We start from the raw sequence: 15,224 nt of genomic DNA, 5'->3' as shown, positions 1-15,224 counted from the left end.
AAAAACAGAGTTTTAAATTAGGAGACTGTCAACAGAGGAATCACAGACTCCATAGGTATACTTACTGACAACTGCCTTAACAAAGTATGGCTTTTATTTCAAAGATGATAAGTTAGTAAGGGCAATTCAAACACGTTGGTCAGAAGTTTTAAAGACAATGTATGAGAGACTTTTAAAGAAATAGATATTGTTGCAGTGCACACACAAAGATTTTGAACCTCCTTATGCATTCTTCCATTGATGGGATTACAGGCCAGTTTTAACACCACCCAGAGATGAAAGAAGTTGATAGAGGGCAAGACCTGTCCTTGTCTCCCTTGCTTATACCTCCTAAAGAGCCTGTATCCTTCCATTTCAGCACTCCAGTCACAGAAGTCATCCCACCACATCTCTCTAATGCCGAGAAAATCACAGCCCTGCAGGTGTGTGCTTGTGCAGGTGTGTGTTCTGAAGTAGTGAGTTCTGGCAGGTAATACCTGAAGGCTTTACTCTGGATCTGTGCCCATAAACTGGATGACTGGTTGATAATTTAGAAAGGCAGAAAAAAGAAAAAAAGAATGTGCATGGAACTGTACTTGGAATAACAGAGAATATGACAAGTTTTTCAAATAAAAAAGCAAGTGGCTATAACTTTCAGTGTTATGATTGTGGTATTTTAAAGGGCTTTTTGGCCTAAAAATAAAACCTCATCTCCTCTGATCAAAACAAGTATATGTTTTATATTCTATATACACATTTACAATATTTTAAACATAATTATATTTATATTAAAGAAGGCACTTTACAAAATGTAAGCATCATTTTTAATAGATCTTGGTGATTTGTAAACCTCAGTTTCACCATGGGTACTTTCCTATGGGATCTCTTGTTTGTCCTCTAGTCTTTGAATCTTTTAAAGCCTCTCTCATTATTTTTGTTGTCTGAAGTTGGGCAATAATGTTACTGTGATTAATTAAGCAAAAAGACATGGAAATGGGGGTGTGGTAATCATCAGATAATAAAGCCCTCTGGGTCTTGCAATGCATGAGGTGCAGCCAGGACCCTTTATCCCCAGAGGTCTGATTATCTCCAGGAAAACTACACCTCCCTGTACTTGCTGTATGGCTATTATGAAATATCTTTACATTTTATAGATAAAGTAAATTACTTTAATCACTGAAAATTGCTAGTGTTGTGAGGTTTCAGCTGTGAGGTTCACAGAGCTTAATCTGCCCATTTCAAGTCTGAAATAACCAATAATTGTTCTAATAAAAGCAGCAGTAAATCATTATTTAAATGCTGGGATCATCCCCTCAGAGTGGCAAAGGCATCTTCTGTATGTTTGATGACATGGGGTGCTCATTCAACCATAACCCTGGAAGTGTAAGCCATAAGAGAACTACTTTACCAGGGATATTTAGTGTGTGTAATCAATGTTTTGTTAGAGCATCAAATTATTTTCTGTCACTCTGCAAAGTCTTAGGTCAGCAAACAATAACATCTGCCCAACATCTGAAAATCTCTTTGGAAAAATTCCAAATGTCTTCAATTTGTCACACTTCCAATCAAGCATTTTTCAGAAAATCTTCAGTGGCTTTTGTTCAAAGGCAAAATACATTTTCCCATTCCTAAATCATTGGAATGCACAAGAAACATGCTTACTAATTGCAAATGTGATGGGGATGTCAGTAACAACTCTATCCTGGCGTCCCCATGCTCAGGAATTGTGAAAACAGGGCTCTGGCAGAAGCCACGGTCAATCAAAACACATATCAGTCTAAACACTGCCAGCACTGGGACTGTGATATTCTCATGCTTCCCTTCCATGGATGAGCACAGAAGTCAGAATTCCAGAATTACATCACAGCTGATGCAAGAGTCACTAACTGGCAAAATTATGAACTTCTAGAGTGTTCCTTTCAGGAAAGGTATTTCCAGAAGCAAAAAAAAAAATAGTTACACTGATATCCTTACCTGTCATACTACAGTAATATATTTAAAACACACCATTTGGAAAGATATGCAAGCAGTTACACAGGACTGTGGATTTTCAGCAGCCTGCTTCCCAGAGGCTTTTAGTGAGCTAATATACTGTGAGAAAGGCACTGCAGAATACAGACATATAACAAAAAATAGTTCCTGATTTTGTGAGTATTCAGAAAGACAATCTGTCAGAACTGTGTAAACAGATGAATTAAAAACCTCTCCAGAGTCTTTCTGCAGTATACTGTTCACATACATGAGAGCTAAAGACTAGTCTCTCAAGAAAGCAACTGGTTATATTTATCATGCTAGTGGATCACACAGTTTCAACTAGCGTGTCAAACTGGAGAAGATTTACCTAGTAACAGAAAAACAGTATCCTTAGGAGAGGTGTAAAACAGAACTAGGAGGCAGAGGACTGTGGGCCCCGATGCCATTTAGTCTGTGTTTTAAAGATATGTTAAAAAGTTGTCACATTTCTCATGACAGGAATATAATTTTATTTCAGAAGGAAAGTGTTCTGTCAGTAATTCTCAGGAGAAATCTGAGATTATTGTGCTGGAGGCAATTAACCCTGAGTAATAAAAACTTCTAGCAGCCTCAAATGGCAACCTGATAGAAGAGCAGATATTTTCAAGGGAAAATAGTGACTTGCAAACAAGATATCTTTTGCTTCTGTTCTGGCTTTCAACCAAAGCTTTTAAGCTTGCTGCAGTAATTTGTTTACCAAGTTGACTAATGAGAAGAATTAATCAAAAGAGTTTTCATAGGAGAAATATGACCAGCAATGTGAGCAAGAATCGTATGATACAGAAGACCAATGTCATCTGCTTCTGGAAGAATTCCAAATTGAAAGATTGAATCTGGTTACAAGTTACAGAATAGGAGATGAGAAGGAATGCTTTGTGGAAAGCTGCAGTTATCAAAACTAATTGGTAAGAAAAGAGAAAAGAATATCAGTCCTGGAGATGAACGTGAGATTTATTTAAGGCTAGAATTATTCACTCTGTAAGTCATGACAAGAACATAGTGATGAAGTTAGTGAAAGGACTGATGTCAGAAAATCCTGTGAAAATGAGAAAGAGGGAAAGATTCTGTATCCAGATCACTAATTTGTTAGTGTTGAAAATCTATTGCCTTTTGAGATTCAAATCTCAGTAGTGTATCCTGATTTTAGCTGGGATGGAGTTAATTTTTATTCCCAGTAACAAGTACAGTCCTGTGTTTTTAATTTAGGATGAGAATAATGTTGATAATATACTGATGTTTTAGTTGTTGCTAAGCGGTGATCAAAGACTCTTCAGCTTCTCTTATTGTCCTGTCAGCAAGGAGGCTGGAGCATACAAGAAGCTGTGAGAGGGCACAGTAAGACAGCTGACCCAAACTGGGCCATATCATATGGCATCATGCTCAGCATATAAACTGGGGGAAAGCAGGTCAGGGGCTGCTTCTCAGGAACTGGCTGGGCATTGGTCAGCAGGTGGTGAGCAATTGCAGTGTGTAACACTCCTTTTGTGAATTCTAATCCTGTTATTATTATTGCTACTTTACTTTACTATCCTATTAAACTTTATCTCAACCCATGCAATTTACTTTTTTTCCCAGTTCCCTCTCTCATAGCAAACAGCTGTGTGGTGTTTAGCTGCCTGTTGGGTTAAAAGGCAATAGGCCTTCCAGCAGAAGAATTGCATGCTTTGGTGAATAATAGCAAAGTGTGAAACACAAGGGAAAGCAGAGATGGAAGTAGTGTTCACAGGAGAATACAATCCTGAGGAATGCGCATAAACACCTATACCAGAACAACCAGAAATAATCGGAAGGGTGAAGGGACATGTTGAAATTTGCTTCCTACATGATTTATGCACAATTGTTATTCTAGACCCAGTTTCTAGACACCAAGGGAAGGTGCAGAGGGATTCAGCTCACTGCCTTCCTTCTGCAGGTTTAAATCATAGGTTTAAACTAACAGTGTATGTGCCTTTAACATAAAAGAATAGACCGAACTGTTCTAACTTACTTAGGCGTAGAAAGAAAGGAATGTTTGGCTGATGGGGGAAGGAACATCACGGGACCGATACCAGCTAACAAGACAATAAATAAGACCAAGGATGCCAGCCTTCAAGACAGCAGAGTGGCACCCAACGCGGAGCAAGACTGGAACAGAAGCAAGGGCATACCAACTGCTAACTCAGCACTACGACCTTGCAAGCATGCACAAGCACTGAGGTCATTCAGTAAATACAGTGAGGAAGACTAGTGGCAACCACCAAAGATCCCTGCTCAGGAAGAAAATACATGTGTAATTAGAATGTAAATATTATAATTATTTCCCAGAAAAGCTATGAATATGCATGAGGGCTGCAATAAAGAATGCCTGCTTTCTAAAACTCCAAATTGAGTCTTAGAGAGTTTCTCCAACTAGCTTTTATGGTAACACTTCCACACAGAAAGGAACAGTCTTTGATTCTTTGAAGCTACAAATGGAAGGGAAATTCATAGTTTGATAATCCTCAGACTACAGGACACTAAATACAAGGAATGAGACCTGTTCTCAGTGGTTGAAACTCATCAGTATCACACTGAAACCGAATAGAGTCAACAAGAATTTTCCAATGCTTTCCTGAAACATTTCTATGAATGTGCTCATTTTCTCAAGATAAAAAAAATAAATATGGTACTTTCTACAAATTAGTTGGTTTTTGTTTTGTTTTATTTTGTTTTATTTTTTTTTAATTTTTGGTTGAAATAGTTTGTACAAAGTCTTTTCTGTTTGTATCAAACAAGTGAAAGTGCTAAATTATGGTTTTTTACATTTAAAAATCAAAATTGTAAGTAGTAAAGCAAAAATATACTAAAGTATTCCATTCTGCATGGAATACTTAGCTTGTTCCTTCTTTAGGGGCAGAAGGGTGTGTGTGAATATGTTCCAAACCTGAAATGTCAAGAAAATATCATATACTCAAAACAGATTTTGCTGGTAATGCCAGTGGAATCACCATTGCAAACAACAACAAAACTTGAAAAGTAAAATTTTCTGGAAAGCTTCAGTCCTATCTGAAATTAGTACTAAGAAAAAATCTTACTACTTTAAGAGAAAGTAGTCCTGGTCATCTTCAATACAGTCAAAATAGACAAGAATTATTATACAAAATCATACTATTCTTGCAATACTAAGTACAGATTTTGCGCTTAATATGTTCACAAACTTTACTAAGATTAAACTTTGGTAAAGTTCAAGTTTAGTTACCAAACTGAAAGAACAACTCTCGTGTCCCACATGTATTTTGTAGCTACACAGAGTTTAGCTGATGTATCTCATTGGTCAATGCAGTTTCAAAAAACCAACATGTCTTACAAGTCAAGAAGATGGAGTGAGTAATTTTCTTAAGCAAAGGAAGTAAAAGCATGTTATCTTCACCACATGTCAGCATTTCTCAGGGCAATTATCTTGTGAACAGGCAATTAAAACAAAATTTAACAAAAATTTGGAAAATATACTAAAAAAATTAATTGAAAACTGGCATATAGTATGGAGTCATTTTTGACAAACATAGAAAAGCTTTTCTCATACATTTTTGCTATGATTGAACACAACTGAATCAAAGCTGTTCCTAAGGATGTTGGTAAGTATACTCTGTTACTCAGGACCAGTATCTGAAGGGGGCCTACAGGGATGCTGGGGAGGGACTATTCATTAGGGACTGTAGTGACAGGACAAGGCGTAATGGGTTGAAGCTTAAACAGCAGAGGTTTAGACTGGATATAAGGAAGAAATTCTTTACTGTTAGGGTGGTGAGGCACTGGAATGGGTTGCCGAGGTGGTTGTGAATGCTCCATCCCTGGCAGTGTTCAAGGCCAGGTTGGATGAAGCCTTGGGTGATATAGTTTAGTGTGAGGTGTCCTATGACCAGAGCTTCCAAACAGTTCCAGGCACATGGTATGCCTAAAGTAAAAAAACTATGACAAGATAGAGCCTTGATTATCTAGGAACGGAAATAATGCAATGGTTGACCCTAGAATCTTGGGTTCCAGCATTGCAGCTTGTTCACAGTGAGCATAATGTGGCAGCTCAGAGCAGCAGCTCTCCTTGACTGTGGTTAGTGAAGAGAATGGAAGTGTTAGGTTTAATAACTATGTTAGGAAAGGATTTATGTAGATGCTGAGTACCAGGTAAACTCCTAGCCTAATACAGAAACTGAATTAATGTAACATTCATGCAGAAATATTTTATGTAGCTACAGTAAATAAGATCAAAGCCTTTAATTGTAAAACAGGCTGAAGCTCCTTGTGAAGAATTTTGGGTAATAAGCAAATATGAAAGCCAACTTGGGGGTTACCTAAAAGGGTAAACATCCTTTGAGGTACCAAACTTAAAGCCTCTTGTGCTTCAAAATCTATAATATTTAGAAATGAAACAGAGAGCTTTGAAAGCATAAAAATCCTGAGGTTTGAAGAATATCTTATTTAGGCTGAAGAATATCTTGGATAAAATGGGAGAGGGCAGTACGAACACAGTGTAACAAGGAAATGCAGAATAATGTCTCAACATGCTTTTTGTTCAAACTTTATGGGGAATTAGATTAATAATGCACAAGTTTCTTTATGTGAAGGTTATTCATTCAACCACCCCCTCACTTATTTTCCTTCAGAAAGTATTCTACTTTTACATACAAAACTAGATTTTTCACTTTTATTCAACATGGCCATAGCAGATGCAGAGCTCTCAAATGCACTTAGATGAAGTCACTATTACTGAGCTATGTAGAGCACTTCTGTTAATGTGGGTATTCTTTTGGTTACTGCAAAAAGCAGACAATCTAAAGAGAATCATAACTAAATTATATAATTATTTTATATCATAATTAGTCACATCAAAGATGCTACTACAATTGCATGATAAATTGTGATCTTTACAATACAAAAATACTTACAGTGTCTGATCTCTAGGAAAAAACAGTATGTGTTTTGAACCAAACCTCTTGTTTGCTGTGGTGGAGGAGAAAAACAAGATCTGGTCCTAAAGAGCATTTTCATCATTCTCGCACCCTTTCTTTGTGGAAAGAGGATCAAGCTTATAATAGCCCCAATTTTCAGGTGATAAGTAGGAAAAACTTCACCTCATTTTTATTCTGAAGAGAAACAGGTTGCAATAACCCAGCCTCTCCTTGAAGTCACCATACCTCCATTTACTCCTTTACAGTCAGTGAGAGGATTAAAACTATAAGCATTTCATATGACTTCTCTCATGAAACATGAGGCATTTTGGTATTTTTTCCCTTTAAATGCAATTAGAAGTAATAGGTGAGATAGAAACAATTTTTGCCAGCGGAGTGCAACTGTGTGTTCAACAAGGAGGAGACATCTTGAGCACAGTCACTGATGGATTATCAGAATGTCAAACATATTGTGATATTCCATTAAAGAACAAATCATCATAAAAAGAAAGGTGGGAAACTACTGACATCATGTTTAAAATACAAATAGAAGAAAACAAAAGAGAAAGAAGTGCATTTCTCTCTTAAAATCACAAAATTCATTAACAGAAGAACATGTTTTTCCATAACCTTTTTGTGGGTAAGTTCTGACAATCACTAAATCAGATAATGACAAGGATGAAAAGGACCTCAGGTAGATCACTTTGTGTAATACCATGACTTGAGGTAGTGTTATGGAATCTTAGAATAGTTAGGGTTGGAAAGGACCTTAAGATCATCAAATTCCTACCCCCCTGCCTTGGGCTGTGACACCTCCCACTAAACATGTCACCCCAGGCTCTTTCCAACCTGGCCTTGAGCACCACCAGGGATGGAGCATTCACTGCTTCCTTGGGCAACCCATTCCAGTGTCTCACCACCCTCACAGTAAAGAATTTCTTCCTTATATCTAACCTGAACTTCCCCTGTTTAAGTTTGAGCCTGTTATCCCTTGTCCAATCACTACAGTCCCTGATGAAGAGTCCCCATCCAGCAGCCCCATAGGCCCCCTTCAGATACTGTAAGGCTGCTATGAGGTCTCCACACAGCCTATCTGTACTTAAATAAATACTTACCAGGGAAAGCTAACAGTTCTTTAACATTTCCAGTTGCATTTCTTCCTTCAGGAAAAAATGTTATTTACCTGTTTACTTATTTGCTGTGAGATTTCTTTTCTTTTTTTTTTCCCCCCCTTAATGGAGGCATCCTCTTTCACTGAAAGGCTGCTGCCAAGATCCCTCCTCTTTTCAGGAACAGAAAATAAATCCAATTATTTCAGCCATTTTCTTAAGTTTTGAATTGTTAAACTGAACTGTGTTTTATCAAAACACTAAAAACTGGTAAACATAGTATAAATTAATATATCCTTAATGAAGCTATATGTACATTCTGTCAAAAGACTTACCCTTCGTCATTAAAGTCACTGTGAACTTTTTCATTGTATTCACTAGGAATGCCATTAACCTAAAGAGAGAAAACAGAGTGTGAAACCAGAATTAGAATTATGAATAATAGCACATGAAACAATTCTGGCCAAATCCTTTTTTGTAAGATATACCCATTCCTTAACTGCAGACAGAAGTTGCCTGTGGGGGGCAAGCAGGATTTGACTGTAAAAGAACTCCCTTATCACATACACTAATATCTTAAGAGGTCATTATCTGGCACACAGGCAATATTAATAAAAAAAAACACCCCACCCCATCATTCAGTCTTCTTTTGCTTGTAATTAATATTTTTATTGCCAAAGCTCTCACAGATTGAGAGAGCCAGCAACAAGAATAATTTTCTGTAGATTGTAAAAGTTAATTTCCAATACATTATGTATATCATTTTTAAATGCCGTATCCAAATGCATTTTTTGTGACTGATCTTAATTTTGCATGTGCTTTTAAAAAGTAATCTCAATAAATTGACGTCAGGACCATATATTGTTTCATCAATCAAATTCCTGAGACCTTTTGAGACAACTTCTTGCACATCGCTAACTATAGCCGAGAAATGATTGTTTCACTCTTACTTGAGCTGCACCATGAAAAGTTAAAAAAGTATGAGGACCTTTCTAGGGAGTGATCCTTCACTTAAAGGAAAAATAGAGGATGCTCCAATGCTGTGCTGAGTTTTCTAAGCTGCCTTCCCTGAAGCCTGAGTTCAAGGTGAACCTCCTCACCAGATGGACAGAGCCACAAAAGCCCACACCTGGTGGCAGGGCCAGGTTCTCTGGTGATTCTTTGTGAGGTGTCAAAGTGTCTGACTTTCTCTGCATATACATAAACGTTTTTAATTAATTTCTGATTTCAAATTAGACTGAAAAATCAATGAAGAGCAGGTTTTGCTTCCATTTACTGTTAATTTCATAATGTAATAACATCAGAGAAGATACTGTACAGCTCTATTAATTGAAAGTAAAGCTCCAGGGGTTGATGGAGCTCTGTGGTCCTATTTCTGTAAAGAGCAAACTTTGAATTTACTATTTTCAGCTCCTGTAAATTTTTGAGACAAACCATTTTTTCCTCATTCTTGCCACAATGTGATTAGGGCAAAAAGGCTTTTTTTTTTGGCAGCTTACTTCTTCTGTTTTGTTTTGTTTTTTTACATATAATGGCTCAGATCAGCTAGTCTGTCTGAACACTCTTACAGTAACACAGCTTTCATGTTATGTTAATTTTAATACTTCCTTCTGGCTAATAAATAAAATTGAGAAATAAGTACTCATATAAAATGTGTATCTGAGCAGCCGGTTTTGTGAAAGATATCGAAAACCAAAGTATTGGAGAAAGATAAAAACCAAAACTGAATCAGATTTCAGTTTCCTATCAAGATTCAGAGGAATCCTGGCAATATTTACTGGATAGAACTAATGTCTATTGAAATCAATTGAGATACAAAAGGCCATTTTCATTACCTAGTGTTGCATCAGCTGATAACTGAAGAGACATCATAAACAGGAATTCTTTCTTCCATCCAACACAATAACACATAAAAAGAGATAGGACTAAGTAGCACCGTATTCACTTTCACATATCATAAATGGAAATCATCTTAGGAGCACAGAGGTACATGAGTGTATACCTGCACATCCGGTACACACAAGTACACACTGCTGCTGTACTCTGGTGGGAAGTATTATCTTCCCTGCACACTTTCACATTTAAGTAAGTATAAATGTAGGTCTTGCTGGAAAAGAAAAGAAAAGCTTGCAATAAATAGAAAAATATCTAGCATAAAGACATCCTAGTCCTAATTGCATTGTGACAAATTCTCAGTGACTATGATCAGAATAGAGCTTACCATAATTCTGGAACAGCTAATCTAATTGTGGAATATGAACAATACAGAAGCAGGCACTACACAGCCCCAGACTGTCTGTATATGCCATTCTCTCTTTACACATCCTTCTCAATACTTTCTGCAGGGGACAGGCACACTCTCCTACACCAAAAAAAAATATGAATTTATATAAAACCCAAGAATTTGCATAAAATCTGTCCATGTTTCTGCTTTTCTTCTAAGTGCAGAGGACAGTCATGAAATCTGGCTGCTAAAATCTCTACCTACATACAAACAGAACAAAGAATAGAAAGGGGCCTAAGAAAGAGGTAAGCAACATACTGACCATTGGGTAAAATTAAGGTTCTTCACTTCTGTATTCCCAGTTTGATACATGAGTTGTAAAGTCACAGAAAAACTGTAGCAATTTTCAGAGGATTGTCTGGCCTCATCTAAATCACAGGAGAATCTAACAGGTCATTGGGACTTTCTGGTTTAGATGGCATGTTTTGGTTCTCCATTTTGTTAAAAGTCACATTCTGGGACAAGCACTGTAACAGCTTGGGAAAGTTTAACAAGTTGTAATTTTCCTCCAAGAAGGAAATAATTAAACTCTACCTACATACCTAGCTACATTCTGTACCAAAGATATGTGATTCCTCAGGAAATACTCCTGACTGAGGCAGAAAAAGAATCCTATAAAAATTAGATTTGTTGTCTGTTAACACTGTATTTTACATTCAATTTTCTTTTGTCACATTCCAAGAAAGCAATTATTTTTGCATGTACAGACAATATGCTCTTTTTGAAGGGCTTGGTTTCATATTGTTGTCCATCCTTTTTGATTTATTGCCTCAGTGTCAAAATAAGATGACTGTGCCAGCATTTTGAGACTCAAAAAGGCTTCTTGCTCCACAGAATACAAATGTAAGTTCAAAGAAAACCTTTGGTTGCATTCGTGCTTTGAGAAAACAGATTTTAAAATCTTTGAAACCCATTTAAATTTGAAGATTGTTTACTGACAATATCTGTCCAGTTGCACCATTTATCTCATTAGCTCCCGAAGCACAGCAACATGGAAAACACACCATTGTGGTCTGAAGATTAGTAACAGGTGAATACAAATAAAAATATAATTAACATAAATTTTAATTCGGTAAATCACCTAAAATGTAATAATTTAAACAGAACTGATGGAAACTTCCAAGTGTTGGAGCCTAAATAGCTTTCTGTTCTGCCTGGAATACATTATGGAAGTGATATTGGCAGGTGCATGTAGAAATGCTGTAAGAATATTTTTGCAACTCTTAGGTTTTTTTTTGCATCACCAATTGTTCTATTTTTTACTGAGACAGAATCACAGACTATTTCTGCAGTTGGGGTGGTAATCTGCTAAAAAGCAAGCAGGGTTCCCCTCATCAGTTTTGTTTGCTCAAGATGTTTATCCTTCTTGTTTGTAAACACGGCAATGTTGTTGAAGTTTTCCCATCTTCTGTGCTTATCTTTTGAAGCCAGAAAGAACTGTTCTACAAGCATGCACGAAAACTGTTTTTTCTATTTCTTTGAGACTAGCATTTATTTATATTGGATACATTAAGAAATTGCAAAGACATCCTTCTATTTTCAGCTGAAATTCACTATTACTGTATATAACAAATTTTCTGAATTAAAAAAAGCATTAATAAAATAAGTTGAATTATTACAAACTGACAAGTGCTCTGTAACTGTTCACGAAGGAGAATAACAGCTGTGAATATCAAGCAGAACTCACTCATTGAAAATGCCCCATAATTTAAAGACTTTACAGTAAAAAGTGCTGGGGGAGGGTTTCATGGGGCCAGGTGGGGGAGAATACTCAGACACTGACCAAATCCAAAACATGTTTTTGCATTCTGGCTTTGAATTCTGTCTACATCACCAGTTGTAAAAAATTCTTTGTTTGAAATGTATTGCACATATGAACAGATTCTATCTGAGAACACTATAGGTTAGTGCTTTTCAGTTTTAACATGTAAATAAGAAGTTCATGCATGACACAACCTTGCAATGGACCCATGCTGAAAACACACAGGATTTGTGTTCTTAACCCTGTGATTTGAGAACAATAACTGTTAATGTAACTCAGTTAACTGTATTGCTTTTAATTGAAGATAATCTTGATTACAGCCAAAGGGCACTATTAATACTCTGTAGAAATGACTAAGACGTTAGCATTTGAATGTTGTAGAGAAAATAGAACTAATTAGCACTAATTTAATTCTAAGATTAAAGAAAAATCATTTTTTTAATTTTTAATTTAAGATAAACTATTTTACTCGGAACAAAGAAAGAATAATAAGTACTTTTTCCAACTAAAAGACATTTTTTATTCTTGCATTATTTCATTAATATGGGAATCATGGCCCCATTAAATATCAAATAATAAGCATTTAATTATTGACAGCAAATAAATTTTTAATAAAGATACAAGGGATTTGCTGTATGAAAGAAAGAAAACAAAGTATCTCTGACCCAGAAATTCATAGAAGATCTCACTCCACTATATAATCTATAACCTAATTTTTGAAAGGATAGGTTCACAAAAGGACATGTCATTTTTCTTTCTTCTGTACCACAGAATGAGGTACAGTAAGTATAACGTCTGTGAAAATGCTCCCCAGAAGTACCCCTGCTCTATCTTAATCATGCACTTAAACTAAATAATACATTGAATATGTCATAACCAGGAGGACAGTCATGATAAAAAGTGATTTAACCCCTTTTTACTCTACAAAATAATACTTTCTTTTCTTTACCTTGGGACTAGTTGTCATTTATAATTTCTGACCAAGGGAGACATAATGGATTTACAATGAAACCCTGATGCTTTTCCAAGGAACACGAAGATGCAGAAAATAAGCACCCATTACATTAGCAGACAAAAAGATGTTTTCACTAGAATTCTGATGCTGGCAAATAAATGCACTGCTTACAGGTTCTGAAAGCATAGTTTCTGGCTAATCAGGATTCTTCAAGGTAAAAATAAAGTGAACTTTTTCTGAACCTTTTGATGTATCACATAGAAAAAGATTCAACATGACTTTTTCCAGCTTTGCATTCATATTCAGAAGGTGCCCAAATTCAAGAGGCCAAAGCCAGCTAGTCACTACCACATACTGATATAAATTGCCTAAAATGAAATTATCTAAAACCAAAAATTATATATATTACATTCAATCAATCAAACAAAAAACTGAACAAATGCAGGAATTGGCAACTTATCACTTTAAGAAACTCCTCCTAACTCTTTTCCCAAATTACTTCTTTTGTCACCTGTAAGTCTCATCAGAACATAGCATCAAGGAGGAAAGATATAAAGAGCAGAAGACCTGTCAGAAGCCAAAATATTTACAAAATTATGGAATCTATTTAGTCTTTTCATAGTTTAACTGAAATAGCATTTTCTTGACAGATGAGCAAATTTCAAAAGATTCTGTGTTAAGATTCAGTTTAAATAACCCATGTACTAGCTGAGTTTCATGAATTTGCAAAAGTGGGTTGAAGTTCTCTCATGCACTGTTTTTATTCAGATTCCTCAGACTTTCTCAGACTTTGTCTTGAGATTCCTCAGGCAAATATGGAGAAGTGAGTCACATGAACATTAAAAAATACCTCTTCAGTCTAAGTCAGTTATAAAGCATAAGATGTGGGAAGTTGTCCCATTCCCAAAGTGCTGGTAGGAAATTGGCAGCAATTGCATGCATGTAGCAATCACGTAAATATTCTTCGTTTCGTGTCTGGCACTCAGATGCTAGCAGTATCAAGTAATACCCCTCATTTTTGCCTGTGTTTCACAAACAAGAAAAAATGCAAAATATAGCACTTTTCATATAACGTATTTATCATACAATATGTGTAAACTTCTGCATGCACAATGGTCAGATTTACAGTAGCATAGCCATGACATGCATGCTCTCAGCATGCTTTCCAACACCAGAAAGGTGGAGGCATCAATACCAAATATCCAGAACATTCAAGAGTAGAAGCAAACATTTTGGAGGGAATGTGACTGCTTGATGAAACCAGACAGAAAACTGGAAATGGTTTATCCTGACTCTCTCTATTGTAAAATTGTGTCAGATCTTGTGAAACACCTGGTGCAGGCCACTGCTCAAGGACAGGGTAATTGATACTCTATGATTTGGACCAAGCCTAAAGGACCATTTAAAGGTAATATTTTAGGGCAGGTTGCTCTGATCTTGCAGACCAGGCAAACTGCAACTCAGCAACATCTGCTTTATTGGGAACAAAATTAAGCCCTCAGTAACCACTTTTGAAAACCCTTTGTAATGAAAATTTCAAAACAGCATTGTTATCATCTCCTAATGTTATAAAAATCTGTTTGATTCTTATGTTTTTATAATATAGTATAGATTTTTTAAGTGTAAAATACAGCTTATGATCCCTTCAGTTGTTTTGCTTTTCATGCAAGTGCAGTGTTTTTGAATATTTACAGTAACATGACTATTATGCAGACAGCTTCTCAGCCTGTTTGCCAGGGCAAGGACAGTAACTTTGGGATAATACCTCCCGTGCTAGGGCTTCCCAGTAATGTTAGAAATAAGATAAATCATGGATGCAAAGCAGAGCAGCATAAAAGTGAGCACCTATTCAGACAATGTATTTAGGGGAAAGGCGAAGTCTTCCCAGATGTATGGAGTACAACGAAAGTTTTCACTAGCAAAACATTATAAGAAATTTCTATGAATTGAACCTACACAGATGAGAATTGCTTCTAGCTGAAGCCTCTTCAGAACACAGCCCAGCTGCTGACAAACACCAGAGAGAAAGAAGCAGTATCTTCCCTTCTAGTTTCATTTTCCCTGCTCCATTTTCTTCTCAACACCTTTTACCAAATCTGTATTAATTTTAAATGCAAATAAGGCACCATTCTGCTTAGCTGTGAAAGTTCTCAACAATTTATGGGAGCCCATGTAAAAAATGTAGTTGGTAACTTCATTGCCACAGTTTTATGCTACT

Source organism: Melopsittacus undulatus, chromosome 4 (assembly GCF_012275295.1).
Source record: "Melopsittacus undulatus isolate bMelUnd1 chromosome 4, bMelUnd1.mat.Z, whole genome shotgun sequence".
Taxonomy (NCBI): domain Eukaryota; kingdom Metazoa; phylum Chordata; class Aves; order Psittaciformes; family Psittaculidae; genus Melopsittacus; species Melopsittacus undulatus.
The sequence above is the reverse complement of the archived record's forward strand: the minus strand, read 5'-3'. Positions refer to the sequence as shown.